At 43.4% G+C, this 15,263-nt stretch overlaps 1 long non-coding RNA gene across 1 annotated transcript in view; it reads right to left on the bottom strand.

The window, feature by feature from the left end:
* Positions 1 to 13,227: 13,227 nt before the first annotated feature.
* Positions 13,228 to 15,263, bottom strand: part of LOC134911583 (uncharacterized) — a 128,291-nt gene continuing 126,255 nt past the window's right edge. Inside the window, exon 3 of the long non-coding RNA XR_010176697.1 lies at positions 13,228 to 14,483. This is a non-coding gene — a long non-coding RNA (uncharacterized LOC134911583). The remainder of the gene's footprint in view (positions 14,484 to 15,263) is intronic.

Genomic DNA, 15,263 nt, shown 5'->3' with positions numbered 1-15,263 from the left:
CTGAGCACAGATATTTGCAGCACACTGAGCACAGATACAGAGCTTTTCAGGGAGAGAACGTAGCCACGTCCTCTCCGTTCAGTCTCCAATGCACGAGTGAAAATGGCAGCGACGCGTGGTTCTTTATATGGAATACGAATCTCGCGAGAATCCGACAGCGGGATGATGACGTTCGGCCTCGTTCGGGTTTACCGAACAAGGCGGGAAGATCAGAGGCTGCCTCGGACCCGTGTAAAATACGTGAAGTTTGGGGGGGTTCAGATCTTAACGAACCGAACGCGCTCATCTCTAATAATAAGACGTGCTATCATGCTGAGACTTGTAGTTCCACAGGAAAACAGAAAATGCAGACGCACACTCTATAGAACAAAGCACTGCTAATCAGAATAATTATATTTAATGCTGCAATCTAACCTAGAGCAAAATTGAGGTGCTTAGAATTATTTTTGCCTCAAAGCATATTGGTCCACCAACCACAACCAGGTGACCTTATCTGGTGGGTCCCTAACACTAAGGTTCAAATCCAGGGCACCGTACCCCCCAATTCAGCGCAGGCCAACCGCCCCAAGGCATCACACTAGTGAGAAGTTAAGGTGTTAAATGTTAATAAGTGTTACATAAGTACTGAACATAAGCTATGTGTTAGAAGTGCCTAATATGGGAGAAGTAATACTGTAATTAGAATGTGATTCCCCGAAGCAGCCAGCCCACACCAACCCAGATGGGTCCATGCCCTGAACTCATCCCTAAAACTGACAAATTGTATACATTTATTCAGGACTCACCATCATAGTGCCTTTCCCACTATGCAATGCCCTTGGTTAGGTGGGAAGGGTTTTAATCCAAGATGAAGGATATATAGGGGAGTGTGTGGGGGGGGGGGGTTTGGACTATTTCTAGCATAATTTTTGGCCAAAAATATATGGGCCCACCACTGCACCCAGGTGATCTTATCTGGTCGTTACCTAGCACTAAGGTTCAAGTCCAAGGCATAGAACCCCCAGGTCTGCACAGGCCAACTGCCCCAAGGCATCCCACTAGTGAGAGATTAAGCTGTTAATACGTGTTACATAAGAATATGTGTTAGGAGAGTTACATAGGTGAGAAATAATAAGAAGAATGTTAAAAGGTATTACATAGGTAGACAATCTCTGTAAGCTTGGAGGAAGGCCTTGCCTCTCTGCCAAACAATACAATAAAGTGTAAATAGACAAAACACTGATAAAATGGGAGGGCAGACAAACAGGATCCAATCTGAGTGAGTCGGGGTGCACTGGAGTAAAGACAGTGAAGGGTAAGAAACAAGGAACTGAGCCAGTGAGACCTTACAATTAAGTGGGCATCAGAGCAGGTGTTGGGATATGGGATTGGTAAATATGCAATGAGGTACCAAAGGATCTTCATGCCACATGAATACATACATGCGGAGCATAGGCTAGACTGGCAGCAGCTCTGTCTGTTACATACTATTCTCCTCAAAGTCATTTAAATAACTATAAATTGCTATATTTACAGCACCAATGCAATACATTATAAATTATATACAAATTCTTAAATGACTGTACAGAACATCATGAAGCCCTTCCGGAAGTTTATATGTTTTCTTTAGGCTGGAGCAGGGTTGTCTTAACAGCAGTGTAGGCCCCTGCGCAAAGCAATGCACCGGAGCCCCTAATTATCCTCTAACAGTAGGGGTGGGGGGTGCTATCAGCAGCAACTTTGATGTCCCACGAGTGGCAGGAGGTGTTCTATCTTCCGATTCGCATGTAGGATCTGGAGCAGTAATTTCTGCACAGATGGTGGGAGATGGGATGGGAGGGAGAACAATAAACTGTAGAAGGGGGCATTGGGCTGAATGAAGGGGCTCTGGTACATGAATTCCATGGTAGTAGGGGGTGTTTAATACACAGGGGAGGGGTGGATAGTGGAGTGGGCTTAATATTGATAATTTTCCAGTGGGAGGGCAGCTTGCTTGACTGCAGATATCTCCAGTTACTGGAAATAGATTTCTCAGCTTTCAATGGGATAAAAAAAAAAAAACAACTAGAGAGTCCCACCTTTCAGTAGGTACTGGGACATGGGGATTAGAGTTCAGGACCCAGAACAATCCACCAACTAAAATATAAAACTGCATACTAGGCGGGATCGGTATGAAATACCTCCAATCAAAATACCGACGTTCAAAATCCCGACACCAACTGACCGATGGTGAAAATCCCGACAAGGTCAAAATACCGACAAGGTCAAAATACCGACATGTAAAATGCCAACAGGTCAAAATACCGACATGCGTTTTTTTATGTTTTTTGGTGTGTATGTTGACATAAGTCAACATGGACACCATATAAAGTGTACCGCGTCTCCTTGCATGGCTCGCTGCGCTCGCCATGCTTCGGGCACGGTGCCTCGCAGCGCTCGGCACACTATTATATTCCCCCTTCAGGTCCACTGGGATGGTAAAGTATGAACAAGTCGGTTTCAATGAAAAAAATCACAAAAAACTCATGTCGGTATTTTGACCTGTCGGCATTTTACATGTCGGTATTTTGACCTTGTCGGTATTTTAAATGTCGGTGTTTTGTCCATGTCGGGATTTTGACCTTGTCGGGATTTTGCCCATCGGTCAATTGGTGTCGGGATTTTGATTGGAGGTAAACTGACTGCATCCCTACTAGGCGTGTGGAGCTGGAGCAGGGACCAGCTGCTGGAAGACTGATCGGTCTGGTTTTGGGCAAAGTAGAGACAAGCTGCCAGTGTCCACCGAAAGGAGAGAGTCCCAGCTTTTGGAGTATACACTTAGACAGAACCCGAGCTATCTGGCTGGGAAGAGCAATTAACAGGTTCAGATGGGGACCACTGCTTTGAAGTCAGTTATCTCTGGTTCCCCAAGGCCGATTTTCAAAAATCTGGTACCCCTGGGAAAAGGGGACCCTCAGCTATCATCCCTGTGCCCTTATAGTCCTGGGGCCCTTGGACAACTGCCCACTGAGCCCATACGAAAATACAGCCCTGGGCTGGAGGGATGTACTCATGTCTATTTGGGCTACAGTCTAAAGTTGCGTACACACTAGACTATACACTCTGTGAGCAATATTGTTAAATGATTTTCCTTGAACTTCCCGGAGTCCCGGACAAACAATATTGGGCATACACACGGAGCTATTTTTACAAACTACCAACGATATACAGGAGTCATCCAATACTAGGGTTTATCAGCTACTGGGTAGGAATTTCATGGGGGCTGTCCGTCGTTCATAGCATACAAACTGAACGATATGCCCCTTATCATTAACCACATAGCCAAAATTGAGATGCATGCACAGACAATAGAAGACCTTATTAACGACACGTAGGAGCGTGCATTGTTCATCGTTCGTGGTGACACTTTGGGCGATATTACAAACAATTTTGCTCAGAAGGGTGAAAATGAGCAATATTGTTTAAAATATCGCCTAGTGTGTATGCAGCTTTAGACTTTGAAATATTTATCTTTAAGAAAAATATTTATTCTATACTCAGAATTTAATTCCCCAACCCACCCATTTATTTTTCTTTCAATAGTTGGAGGTAATATCCTTGCCATATGTGAAACTATTTTGTGTTTTGTTCTTTTTAATAATGGCCACTAAAATATCAGTACCAATATCTTACTTCACAGAGGCTGAATCAGAAAAGATTTCCTGACAACTCCCTAATGCACCCCAACAGTCATGGTAGTAGAATCCTCAAGTCCAATGTGGCAGTGAATGTAGATCTTTACTTACAATTATTGTGCATACTGTCAGCATGGTCAGCTGTGCTCTTCATGGACACAGCTATCCATCAGACATTCAGGCAGCTCCTGTTCACTGTTGTTAACACAAACTCTAGAGCTCTCTCACTGTAGAGAGCAGAGCAGCATGCAGTAGGAGTAAGGGGCAGGTGTTGGAAGCAATACCTAGTTAAGGAGGCCCCTGTTTGAGGGGGCATTGGGCACGTTTACACCATTAAGCTGATTCTGTTTTACAGTGCTGAAGGGTGCCCTGAACCCAGTGGATGTTTTAGGTGCAGACTAGCTGGATGGCTTATATAGTGGCAGATGCTCAATTAGCTTAGTGATGCTTGAAGGGGAGGGGTTTTTCTAAGCAGGAAAAAACACATTTTGTTTCCCCCAGCACCCTAAATAATAGCAGTAACCAGATTTAAATCCCATACAATATCTTAGAATTCAGAGATCTTGGTTACATATATCTGCACAAATGTATGTATAAGCCACCAAGCCACATCAAGGCCTCTCTGTATATCTTGGGGGTCCCTAGCGCTATATCTAGGCGCAGGGCGTGGCACCCCAAACATCAGCATCAGCCAGCTGTATGGCTGCCCAGGGCACTGCAGGCACACTCCGCCCATCTGCACCCCATGCAATAACAATGGCTGCAGCATGCACCAAGGGGCTGCATGGGTGCCAGCCTGCAGCCTAAAATAAGGAGGAGAGTGTGAAGTCAGATGCTAGAGGTCCTACTTGACTTCTAGTGTCTGACAGTGAACGGTGTGCACAGCGTTATCCAGAAGCATTGGGAACGCTGGCACTGCCGGAGAAGATGCAGAAATGCATGTTCTCCCATGTAAACCCCTGACAACAAGCAGGAAACCCCTGGCAATGAGTATGAGACCCCTGGCAAAGAATGAGCATGGAACCCAGATCATGAAACCCATGACAATGAGCATGAAACCCTTGGTAATGAGCATGAGACCCCTGGCAACGAGCATGAGACCCCTGGCAACGAGCATGAGACCCCTGGCAATGAGCAGGAAACCCCTGGCAATGAGCAGCAAACCCCTGGCAATGAGCATGGAACCCAGAGCATGAAACCTCTGACAATGAGCATGAAACCTCTGACAATGAGCATGAAACCCTTGGCAATGAGCATGAAATCCTTGGCAATGAGCATGAGACCCCTGACAACCAGCAGGTAATTTGAAAGTAATTAGAAGCCTTACTGTGGGGCATAATTTGTAAAGGACATTATTGTGAGTGGAGCATAAATGATGTCAGAGGCATGACTATCTGTGGCATAATGTGTAATGGGCATTATGGTGTGTGGCATAATGTGTAAGGGACATTACTATAAGGAGGAAAAATTACAAATAAAGTAAAGGGAATGAATCAGGATTCTTTTTTTCTGTGTTTTTGTTTTTCCTGTGTTGGATAAGGGGCTTTTCCTGGCGTAATCTGTATAAGGGGCTCTGTGTGGTGTAATGTGACTGATGGACACTACTGTGCGGTGTAATGTAAATTGGTACTATTATGTGGCCACGACCCTTCCCATGAAGTCATGCCCCTATAAAAATGTACGCTCGCCTTCGGCGCAGACTGTTCCTGGGCAGTCTGACCCTTTTTGGAGTCACAAGATGGTAGGAATTCAGTGAACATAAAACAGCAGTGAGTAGATGATATATGAATGCTTACAATTTTTGTAAGTCCAGAAAATTCAACAGGCTTAAATCAGAAGGGAGTGGGACAGGAAGTCAATGGCAGCACAAATACACCACAAATGGCCATGAACAGCGAGGAGGCCTTGGGAGCCATCTTTCGGGATTTCAAGGCACCTACTTTACCCGCTGGATCAGAAAAATGCCTTAACAGGGCCACATCACAGTCCAGCAAAATCAGAAATAACCTAAACAGGACAATCACAGCTGTAAATTTCAGTTTTCCATTTGAGGTATGATGACTAGTTTTATACAAAGCCCTATACATGCGGAAATTCAACTCCATATTGTACATTTAAGTAAGAATTTCACTATAATGCAGGAGATAGAGCAGGCATGTCCAAACTGTGGCCCTCCAGCTGTTGTGAAACTACATATCCCAACATGCCCTGACACAGTTTTGCTGTCAGAGAATGCTAAAGCTGTGTCAGGGCATGCTGGGATGTGTAGTTTCTCAACAGCTGGAGGGCCGCAGTTTGGACATGCCTGAGATAGAGTATTGACTTATAATGCTGTGCACCCTAAGCCTGAAGAGCCTGATCTATCTGCAAGATCTTGTATGGCTCACCTCCCACAGAGCCACCTTTGTAGTGCACACAACATGGCTGCCTCATTTGGTACGCTTGTGGATGGGATGAAAAATACATGGACCTGACGGTTTTGTTGGGACCCTACTTTGAGCGTTAGGATGCTGAAATCACTCCATTTTGTGTCATCTCTTCAAGGGGTGACTATTCCACCCAGAGTAATCTTACACAGTGCGACCTAGATGGCTGCCTCACCTGGTACCCTGTAAGGGTGGATTACACAACCCACGGAAGTTATTACTCAAAATGCCTACACCAATCCAGCATTGTGCTTACTCTACACTCAAGATTTTCTTTTTTATGTCTGTGTGGCTTATCTGTTGCTTTATTACTTAAATGTTCTGTATTATGTGCATTATTTTTGATGTCTGTAAAGCACCTTCAGTCCTGTTAGAGAAAGAGAGCTATATAAATAAATAAATAAATGTATTATTATTATTATTATTATTATTATTATTATTATTATTATTATATCTCAGCCAAATACAACTTGGAATGCATATTTCTTTGTGATAACTCCAACATTATTTTCACAGGTAACATTGCATGTATAAAAAGAGGAAGAAGACAGATGCATAAAAGTAATATGTAATGGGTCTCAAAAGATGGATACAGTAGAAAAAGTCCCTATCATTCTTTTGTATTGTGAGAGTCAATCACCTATTCCGAGCTGCCTGGCGGCAATTTAGAGATTTACACTGGTGGATGAAAAACAGCTTAATTATATCATATGATATAATGCAGACAAGAACACTGTTTTTATATGTTGGTAATTTTGTAATATATATCATTTGAATTTACAATTACTGTGACTGGACAGTGCTCCTTATTTGCATGTATTTACTTAGAAAACAGATTTTTGGCGCCACATACTGGGTGACCTCAAGTCTACCTGCTTTAAAACTACTATATTCAGTAGGATAATTCGCACATGAGTATATTATAATGTTACTTCTTCAGGAGATGGCTCTCAGGATTATTTCCTGGGGTCTATATTAGAGATGAGCGGGTTCGGTTCGTCGAGATCCGAACCCCCCGAACTTCACCTATTTTACATGGTTCCGAGGCAGCCTCGGATCTTCCCGCCTTGCTCGGTTAACCCGAACGTGGCCGAACGTCATCATCCCGCTGTCGGATTCTCGCGAGATTCGTATTCTATATAAAGAGCCGCGCGTCGCCGCCATTTTCACTTGTGCATTGGAGATTGAACGGAGAGGACATGGCTACGTTCTGTGCCTGAAAAGCTCCATATCTGTGCTCAGTGTGCTCAGGGCTGGTGCAAGATCTCTCTGCACCCTAGGCAAATCTTCAGCCCAGCGCCTCCTAACCTACAAACATCCCCCCCCCCAACGTCCCGGAGGGGAGATGCAGGTGGCCACTAGGTGGGCTGGGGTGAATTGCATCATTATACATATACAGAGAAAATGGACAACACGCAAAGACTTTTGAAGTGATAAAGTATATTGTAACAAAGTCAAAAAGTGTTGTTTTCACTTTGAAAGTCCTTGAGTGCCATCTATTCTTTATGTATACACGCTAGCCAGCATGTTGGGAATCATATAGGACAATGAGGCCAATTTCAAATTTTTTTAATAGGTATACTCTCTTTCTTTCTTTCTCTCTCTCTCTCTCTCTCTCTCTCTCTCTCTCTCTCTCTCTCTATATATATATATATATATATATATATATATATACAGACATCCAACCCGGCACTCAAAGGGACAGCGTCACCCTACTGTAACTTCCTGGGGTGCCCTCCATGAGATGATGAATCCCCAATGCATAGTAGAAAGAAGAGGCGGCACTCCCAGCATTTTAAAGTGAAAAAAATCTTTTAGTCAAGAACAACGTTTCGGGGAGTCTCACCCCGTCATCAGGATAACATGTGCATAACAAAAGAACAGACATTTATACTAACATGCCGCCCGTCTCCCCGCCCGCCGCTGGCCGCAGTCCACGGACGCCACCATCTCCTTCCGGGTTCAGGACCCTGACGTCACCGGAAGCAGTGAGACCACGTGAGCCTGTGCCGGGAGGTCTAAGAGAGACAAGCCGCATGCATTACGTGTCACCATAGTAACAATAAACAAAGTACAACATACGTGAAAAAACTATACGGTGTGAGGAAAAGCCCCACAATAATAACTGTGCTAAAACAACAACAATATAGTGACACTAACCATTAAAAGCAGCAGAAGTGGACTATAATGCATATATACAAGAGTCAATGCTTAAAATAAATATACTTAATAGCAACAAATCCGGAACACAGCAACCCCCACTTCACATAGCCTGCACAGCTAGTATCACTATGCTTTCTCACTACTCCACTAATAATAAACTGACTACAGTGTACAATGTCACAAAAATCTATTAATATAGTAACATTACTAACGTAGAGTGGGTGAGTTGAGTGTCTGACGAGTTGAGTGTCTACGTACTCTGCCCAAAAAGCTCCATATCTGTGCTCAGTGTGCTGCAAATATCTGTGCTCAGTGTGCTGCATTTTGGAGACCAACAGTATATAGTTGTACAGTACAGTAGGCCATTGCTGTATCTTGCAGCTCTGTGTCACTGCAAGTATCCATTCCATATCTGTGCTGCATTTTTGTGAGCAGTATATATAGTAGTACAGTGCAGCATTTTGGTGACCAACAGTATATAGTTGTACAGTACAGTAGGCCATTGCTATTGATATAATAATATTACTGGCATATAATTCCACACATTAAAAATGGAGAACAAAAATGTGGAGGGTGAAATAGGAAAAGATCAAGATCCACTTCCACCTAGTGCTGAAGCTGCTGCCACTAGTCATGGCAGAGATGATTCAATGCCATCAACGTCGTCTGCCAAGGCCGATGCCCAATGTCATAGTAGAGAGCATGTAAAATCCAAAAAACTAAAGTTCAGTAAAATGACCCAAAAATCTAAATTAAAAGCGTCTGAGGAGAAGCGTAAACTTGCCAATATGCCATTTACGACACGGCTGAGGCCCTGGCCTATGTTCATGGCTAGTGGTTCAGCTTCACATGAGGATGGAAGCACTCATCCTCCCGCTAGAAAACTGAAAAGAGTTAAGATGGCAAAAGCACAGCAAAGAACTGTGCGTTCTTCTAAATCACAAATCCCCAAAGAGAGTCCAATTGTGTCGGTTGCGATGCCTGACCTTCCCAACACTGGACGGGAAGAGGTGGCTCTTTCCAACATTTGCACGCCCCCTGGAAGTGCTGGAAGGAGCACCTACAGTCCAGTTCCTGATAGTCAAATTGAAGATGTCACTGTTGAAGTACACCAGGATGAGGATATGGGTGTTGCTGGCACTGAGGAGGAAATTGACAAGGAGGATTCTGATGGTGAGGTGGTTTGTTTAAGTCAGGCACCCGGGGAGACACCTGTTGTCCGTGGGATGAATATGGCCATTGACATGCCTGGTCAAATTACAAAAAAAAAATCACCTCTTCGGTGTGGAATTATTTTAACAGAAATGCGGACAACAGGTGTCAAGCTGTGTGTTGCCTTTGTCAAGCTGTAATAAGTAGGGATAAGGACGTTAACCACCTAGGAACATCCTCCCTTATACGTCACCTGGAGCGCATTCATCAGAAGTCATTGACAAATTCAAAAACTTTAGGTGACAGCGGAAGCAGTCCACTGACAACTAAATCCCTTCCTCTTGTACCCAAGCTCCTGCAAACCACACCACCAACTCCCTCAGTGTCAATTTCCACCTTAGACAGGAACGCCAATAGTCCTGCAGGCCATATCACTGGCAAGTCTGATGAGTCCTCTCCTGACTGGGATTCCTCCGATGGATCCTTGAGTGTAACGCCTACTGCTGCTGGCGCTGCTGTTGTTGCTGCTGGGAGTCGATCATCATCCCAGAGGGGAAGTCGGAAGACCACTTGTACTACTTCCAGTAAGCAATTGACTGTCCAACAGTCCTTTGCGAGGAAGATGAAATATCACAGCAGTCATCCTGTTGCAAAGCGGATAACTCAGGCCTTGGCAGCTGTGTTGGTGTTAGACGTGCATACGGTATCCACCGTTAGTTCACAGGGACTTAGAGAATTTCTTGAGGTAGTGTGTCCCCGGTACCAAATACCACCTAGGTTCCACTTCTCTAGGCAGGCGGTACCGAGAATGTACACAGACGTCAGAAAAAGACTCCAGTGTCCTAAAAAATGCAGTTGTATCCAATGTCCACTTAACCACGGACATGTGGACAAGTGCAGTAGGGCAGACTCAGGACTATATGTCTGTGACAGCCCACTGGGTAGATGTATTACCTCCCGCAGCAACAACAGCAGCGGCGGTACCAGTAGCAGCATCTCGCAAACGCCAACTCGTTCCTAGGCAGGCTACGCTTTGTATCACCGCTTTCCATAAGAGGTACACAGCTGACAACCTCTTACGGAAACTGAGGAACATCATCGCAGAATGGCTTACCCCAATTGGACTCTCCTGGGGATTTGTGACATCGGACAACGCCACCAATATTGTGCGTGCATTACATCTGGGCAAATTCCAGCATGTTCCATGTTTTGCACATACATTGAATTTGGTGGTGCAGAATTTTTTTTAAAACGTCAGGGGCATGCAAGAGATGCTGTCGGTGGCCCGAAGAATTGCGGGCCACTTTCGGCATTCAGCCACCGCGTACCGAAAACTGGAACACCAGCAAACACTCCTGAACCTGCCCCGCCATCAGCTGAAGCAAGAGGTGGCACTGGTAACGAGGTGGAATTCAACCCTCTATATGCTTCAGAGCATGGAGGAGCAGCAAAAGGCCATTCAAGCCTATACATCTGCCTACGATATAGGCAAAGGAAGGGGAATGCACCTGACTAAAGCGCAGTGGAGAATGATTTCAACGTTGTGCAAGGTTCTGCAACCCTTTGAACTTGCCACACGTGAAGTCAGTTCAGACAGTGCCAGCCTGAGTCAGGTTATTCCCCTCATCAGGCTTTTGCAGAAGCAGCTGGAGAAATTGAAGGAGGAGCTAAAACAGAGCGATTCCGCTAGGCATGTGGAACTTGTGGATGGAGCCCTTAATTCGCTTAACCAGGATTCACGGGTGGTCAATCTGTTGAAATCAGAGCACTACATTTTGGCCACCGTGCTCGATCCTAGGTTTATAGCCTATGTTGTATCTCTCTTTCTGGCAGACACAAGTCTGCAGAGGTTCAAAGACCTGCTGGTGAGACACTTGTCAAGTCAAGCGGTACATGACCCGTCAACAGCTCCTGCTTCACATTCTCCCGCAACTGGGGCTGCGAGGAAAAGGCTAAGAATTCCGAGCCCACCTGCTGGCAGTGATGCAGGGCAGTCTGGGGCGAGTGCTGACATCTGGTCCGGACTGAAAGACCTGCCAATGATTACGGACATGTCGTCTACTGTCACTGCATATGATTCTGTCAAAATTGAAAGAATGGTAGAGAATTATATGAGTGACAGCATCCAAGTAGGCACGTCAGACAGTCCGTACATATACTGGCAGGAAAAAGAGGCAATTTAGAGGCCCTTACACAAACTGGCTTTATTTTACCTAAGTTGCCCCCCCTCTAGTGTGTACTCCGAAAGAGTGTTTAGTGCAGCCGGTCACCTTGTCAGTGATCGGCGTACGAGGTTACTTCCACAAAATGTGGAGAAGATGATGTTCATCAAAATGAATTATAATCAATTCCTCCGTGGAGACATTCACCATCAATTGCCTCCAGAAAGTACACAGGGACTTGAGATGGTGGATTCCAGTGGGGACGAATTAATACTCTGTGAGGAGGGGGATGTACACAGTGAAAGGGGTGAGGAATCGGAGGATGATGATGAGGTGGACATCTTGCCTCTGTAGAGTCAGTTTGAGCAAGGAGAGATTGATTGCTTCTTTTTTTGGTGGGGGCCCAAACCAACCAGTCATTTCAGCCACAGTCATGTGGCAGACCCTGTGGCTGAAATGATGGGTTTGTTAAAGTGTGCATGTCCTGTTTATACAACATAAGGGTGGGTGGGAGGGCCCAAGGACAATTCCATCTTGCACCTCTTTTTTTATTTATCTTTGCATCATGTGATGTTTGGGGCCAATTTTTTTAAGTGCCATCCTGTCTGACACTGCAGTGCCACTCCTAGATGGGCCAGGTGTTTGTGCCGGCCACTTGGGTCGCTTAGCTTAGTCATCCAGCGACCTCTGTGCACATTTTAGGACTAAAAATAATATTTTGATGTGTGAGGTGTTCAGAATAGACTGGAAATGAGTGGAAATTATGGTTATTGAGGTTAATAATTCTATAGGATCAAAATTACCCCCAAATTATATGATTTAAGCTGTTTTTGAGGGTTTTTTGGAAAAAAACACCCGAATCAAACAAAAAATATTCAGGGAGGTTTTGCCAAAACGCGTCCGAATCCAAACCACGGCCGCGGAACCGAATCCAAAACCAAAACACAAAACCCGAAAAATTTCCGGTGCACATCTATAGTCTATATTAATGAATCCGACTCCTGCTATATTTATATATTATATATTATTATATATCATATTTTACATTTTGTTTATTGAGTTTGTTTACAAAGCCCCACTACCTGCAATTAAAGCTTTTACTAAGATAAATGCCTTTATATAGCCATGGACGTGCTCCAGTGTTTGGACATAGCAGGCAGTTGGGAATCTGATATAGAACTTGACCTTTTACCATTAAAGTAACTGAAAAGTTCTATCAACAAGAAGTGGACATTTATCTTTAGAAAGAAGAAGGTGATACTGAAGGAATCCTGCTGGACCAGAGCAGGAGCTTCCCATATATTCCCATTCATTTCCCACGCTGTGTAGCTGCATCCTGTAAGCACGGCTTAGCAGCCTGCTTGAAATGTTGTGACTGCTTTATCCGCACCTTGTCACAGTTTCATTGAGTGACAGGTCAGGCTGTGAATAGGCCGTTATCTCTACACAAATGCATGTCAACATGTTTCTTGATTTCCGAATTGGCTAGACTTGTAGAAGAATGATCTAACCTAGAAAAATGTTTAACTTGATATTATCATTCGTGATACACAAAACCTCAACCAAAGTACAGATATTGTACATCATTGGCACATGCAGTGCTTTGTAGTGACAGTCATTAACAAATTAGTACAGTGGCACACAGCCTTTTATTCTTTTAGGCAGGCCAGCAAGCGTTAGTGAGGTATTGTTATAGAACCTCAAAGAGGCAGTTAACAATAGAATATATTTACAATCATCTGACAATCAGGGGGCCTCAGAGGATCAAGACATACGTTGTGAACTTTTACATTAGCATGTCATACAAGGATTTGCAATTTCATTACATGGAGAATTATTTTTGAAAAATGGACTTGATTAATTAATTAATTAATTAACTGATTGCTTGATTTTGTTGTTTAATTCATAATGTTTTTGAATAAAATAAGTTGCAATTAAGATGTTATATAGGGCCAAATGTAATAGGGTCAGAGTTTAGGAAAAGTGCAAATTTTCCGCTAAACTCGCACAAACTTACAACGTAATAGTTCAGAGAACATGCAAACTCGCATGTTTCTCGGACTCCTGTAATTCACACCGTTCAATCGCACATCCATATGTTTCCCAATTTTTATATACAACTCGCCCAATGTAATAGGGTACCGGTTTTAAAACTCGCACATAAAACATGACCAAAAATTCTAAACAAAAAACAAAAATACAGGTAGTTTACATAGGTAAGTTGTATGTGCCACTTTGGAAAAACAATTAAAAATACACCGTAAAAGCACATTTTCTATAAATAAACACTTATAAAGATAGATCTAACTTTAAAAACCCATTTACAATAATTTAACCCATAAAAATAGTGCACCTGTAAAACAGTGTATATGTAAGTGTAAAAAGCCCATTACCTAAAATGTACCCCCTAAACAATGTACCAACATGTAAGTGTTAAGAAACCCATTTACATTAATGTACTATACCCCCAGTGTACCTACATCTACAATAAAAAAACACTTTCCCAAAAAATAAAATACCAATTTACACTAACATTGTAACTTACTTTATAAAACATACACATCATTTTTTTTAGAACACTTTACTAAAGGGAAAAAAAACCACAAACATTAACAAACAGAAAACAAAAAAAATTATTTTGAGGTAGAAGTACCCCACCGGTGTATGGACACTATGCCTTGGGGGAGTCACCGGTGACACAGCTTGTGGACTGGTAGCTTGGGAGTTGACTGTCGAGGTCGCTGGTTCTTCCCTAAGACCTATTTGGTCCACCATCTCCCTCTGTAGGGCAATAAATGCGTTTGGTCCCGAATGGCCTATATTTGGTCCCATGGTGGCCTGTGTGAGTTCATGCATACGCATGTTGAGGTCTCTGGCCATCCAGGCACTGGTGGGGAGCAGCAGAAGGAAAAGAACACGAAAAGAATCTGAAAAGGAAACAAACCAATTTAGGTCACCTAACAATGCATGTGATAAATATATCCATGCTTGATAAAATAGGTACATTCAGTAGGGACTCTATTAAATGAAAAAAATACTACTTTACATAGTGTGTTTTAAGACTAAAAAAAATCACTGATACGGTTGGGACATAATTGTATTATGTAATGGTTGCAGGCAATCATATGTCATAATGCTAAATTAATGTTATGCAGCATTACACTTAGGTTGCAGAGGACTGCTGAAGTGTGTGTGTGTGTGTGTGTGTGTGTGTGTGTGTGTGTGTGTGTGTGTGTGTGTGTGTGTGTGTGGTTTTTTCTCCTGGCACATACCAGCATCCTGCATGTCCAATTCAGTGCACCACCTTTTGGGTGAAGCCGGTATCCCAGAGGGATAACGAATGGAAAAATTCTGTGATTTTTTTTTTTTTGGTTTTTTAATTCATATATGTATGCATTTTTAAGAATAAAACAGAATGACAGGGGCGCTTAAATGTATAAAATGAATTAATAAAAATAATTTTTAAAAAAATTGCAAACACCTGTGAAAAGAAAAAATGGTTAATTAGCAATGTTTACAGCACTTTTGTGCTAATGTGAGAAGTCCTGTGCGGGAGTCCTTTTTATAGATGCCGGCACTTTGGTCCGTACTGCGGCTGCAGTGGGAAAGTCTAACTAACTATCCCTAGTGCTGCCTACCTTTCAGTCACGTCCAGACTGTGCTTCTTTCTTGCGGATCGCGTCCTGCCGGCTGGTCCCGATGCTGGT

This window comes from Pseudophryne corroboree, chromosome 4 (assembly GCF_028390025.1).
Source record: "Pseudophryne corroboree isolate aPseCor3 chromosome 4, aPseCor3.hap2, whole genome shotgun sequence".
NCBI lineage: Eukaryota > Metazoa > Chordata > Amphibia > Anura > Myobatrachidae > Pseudophryne > Pseudophryne corroboree.
The sequence above is the reverse complement of the archived record's forward strand: the minus strand, read 5'-3'. Positions and strand labels throughout refer to the sequence as shown.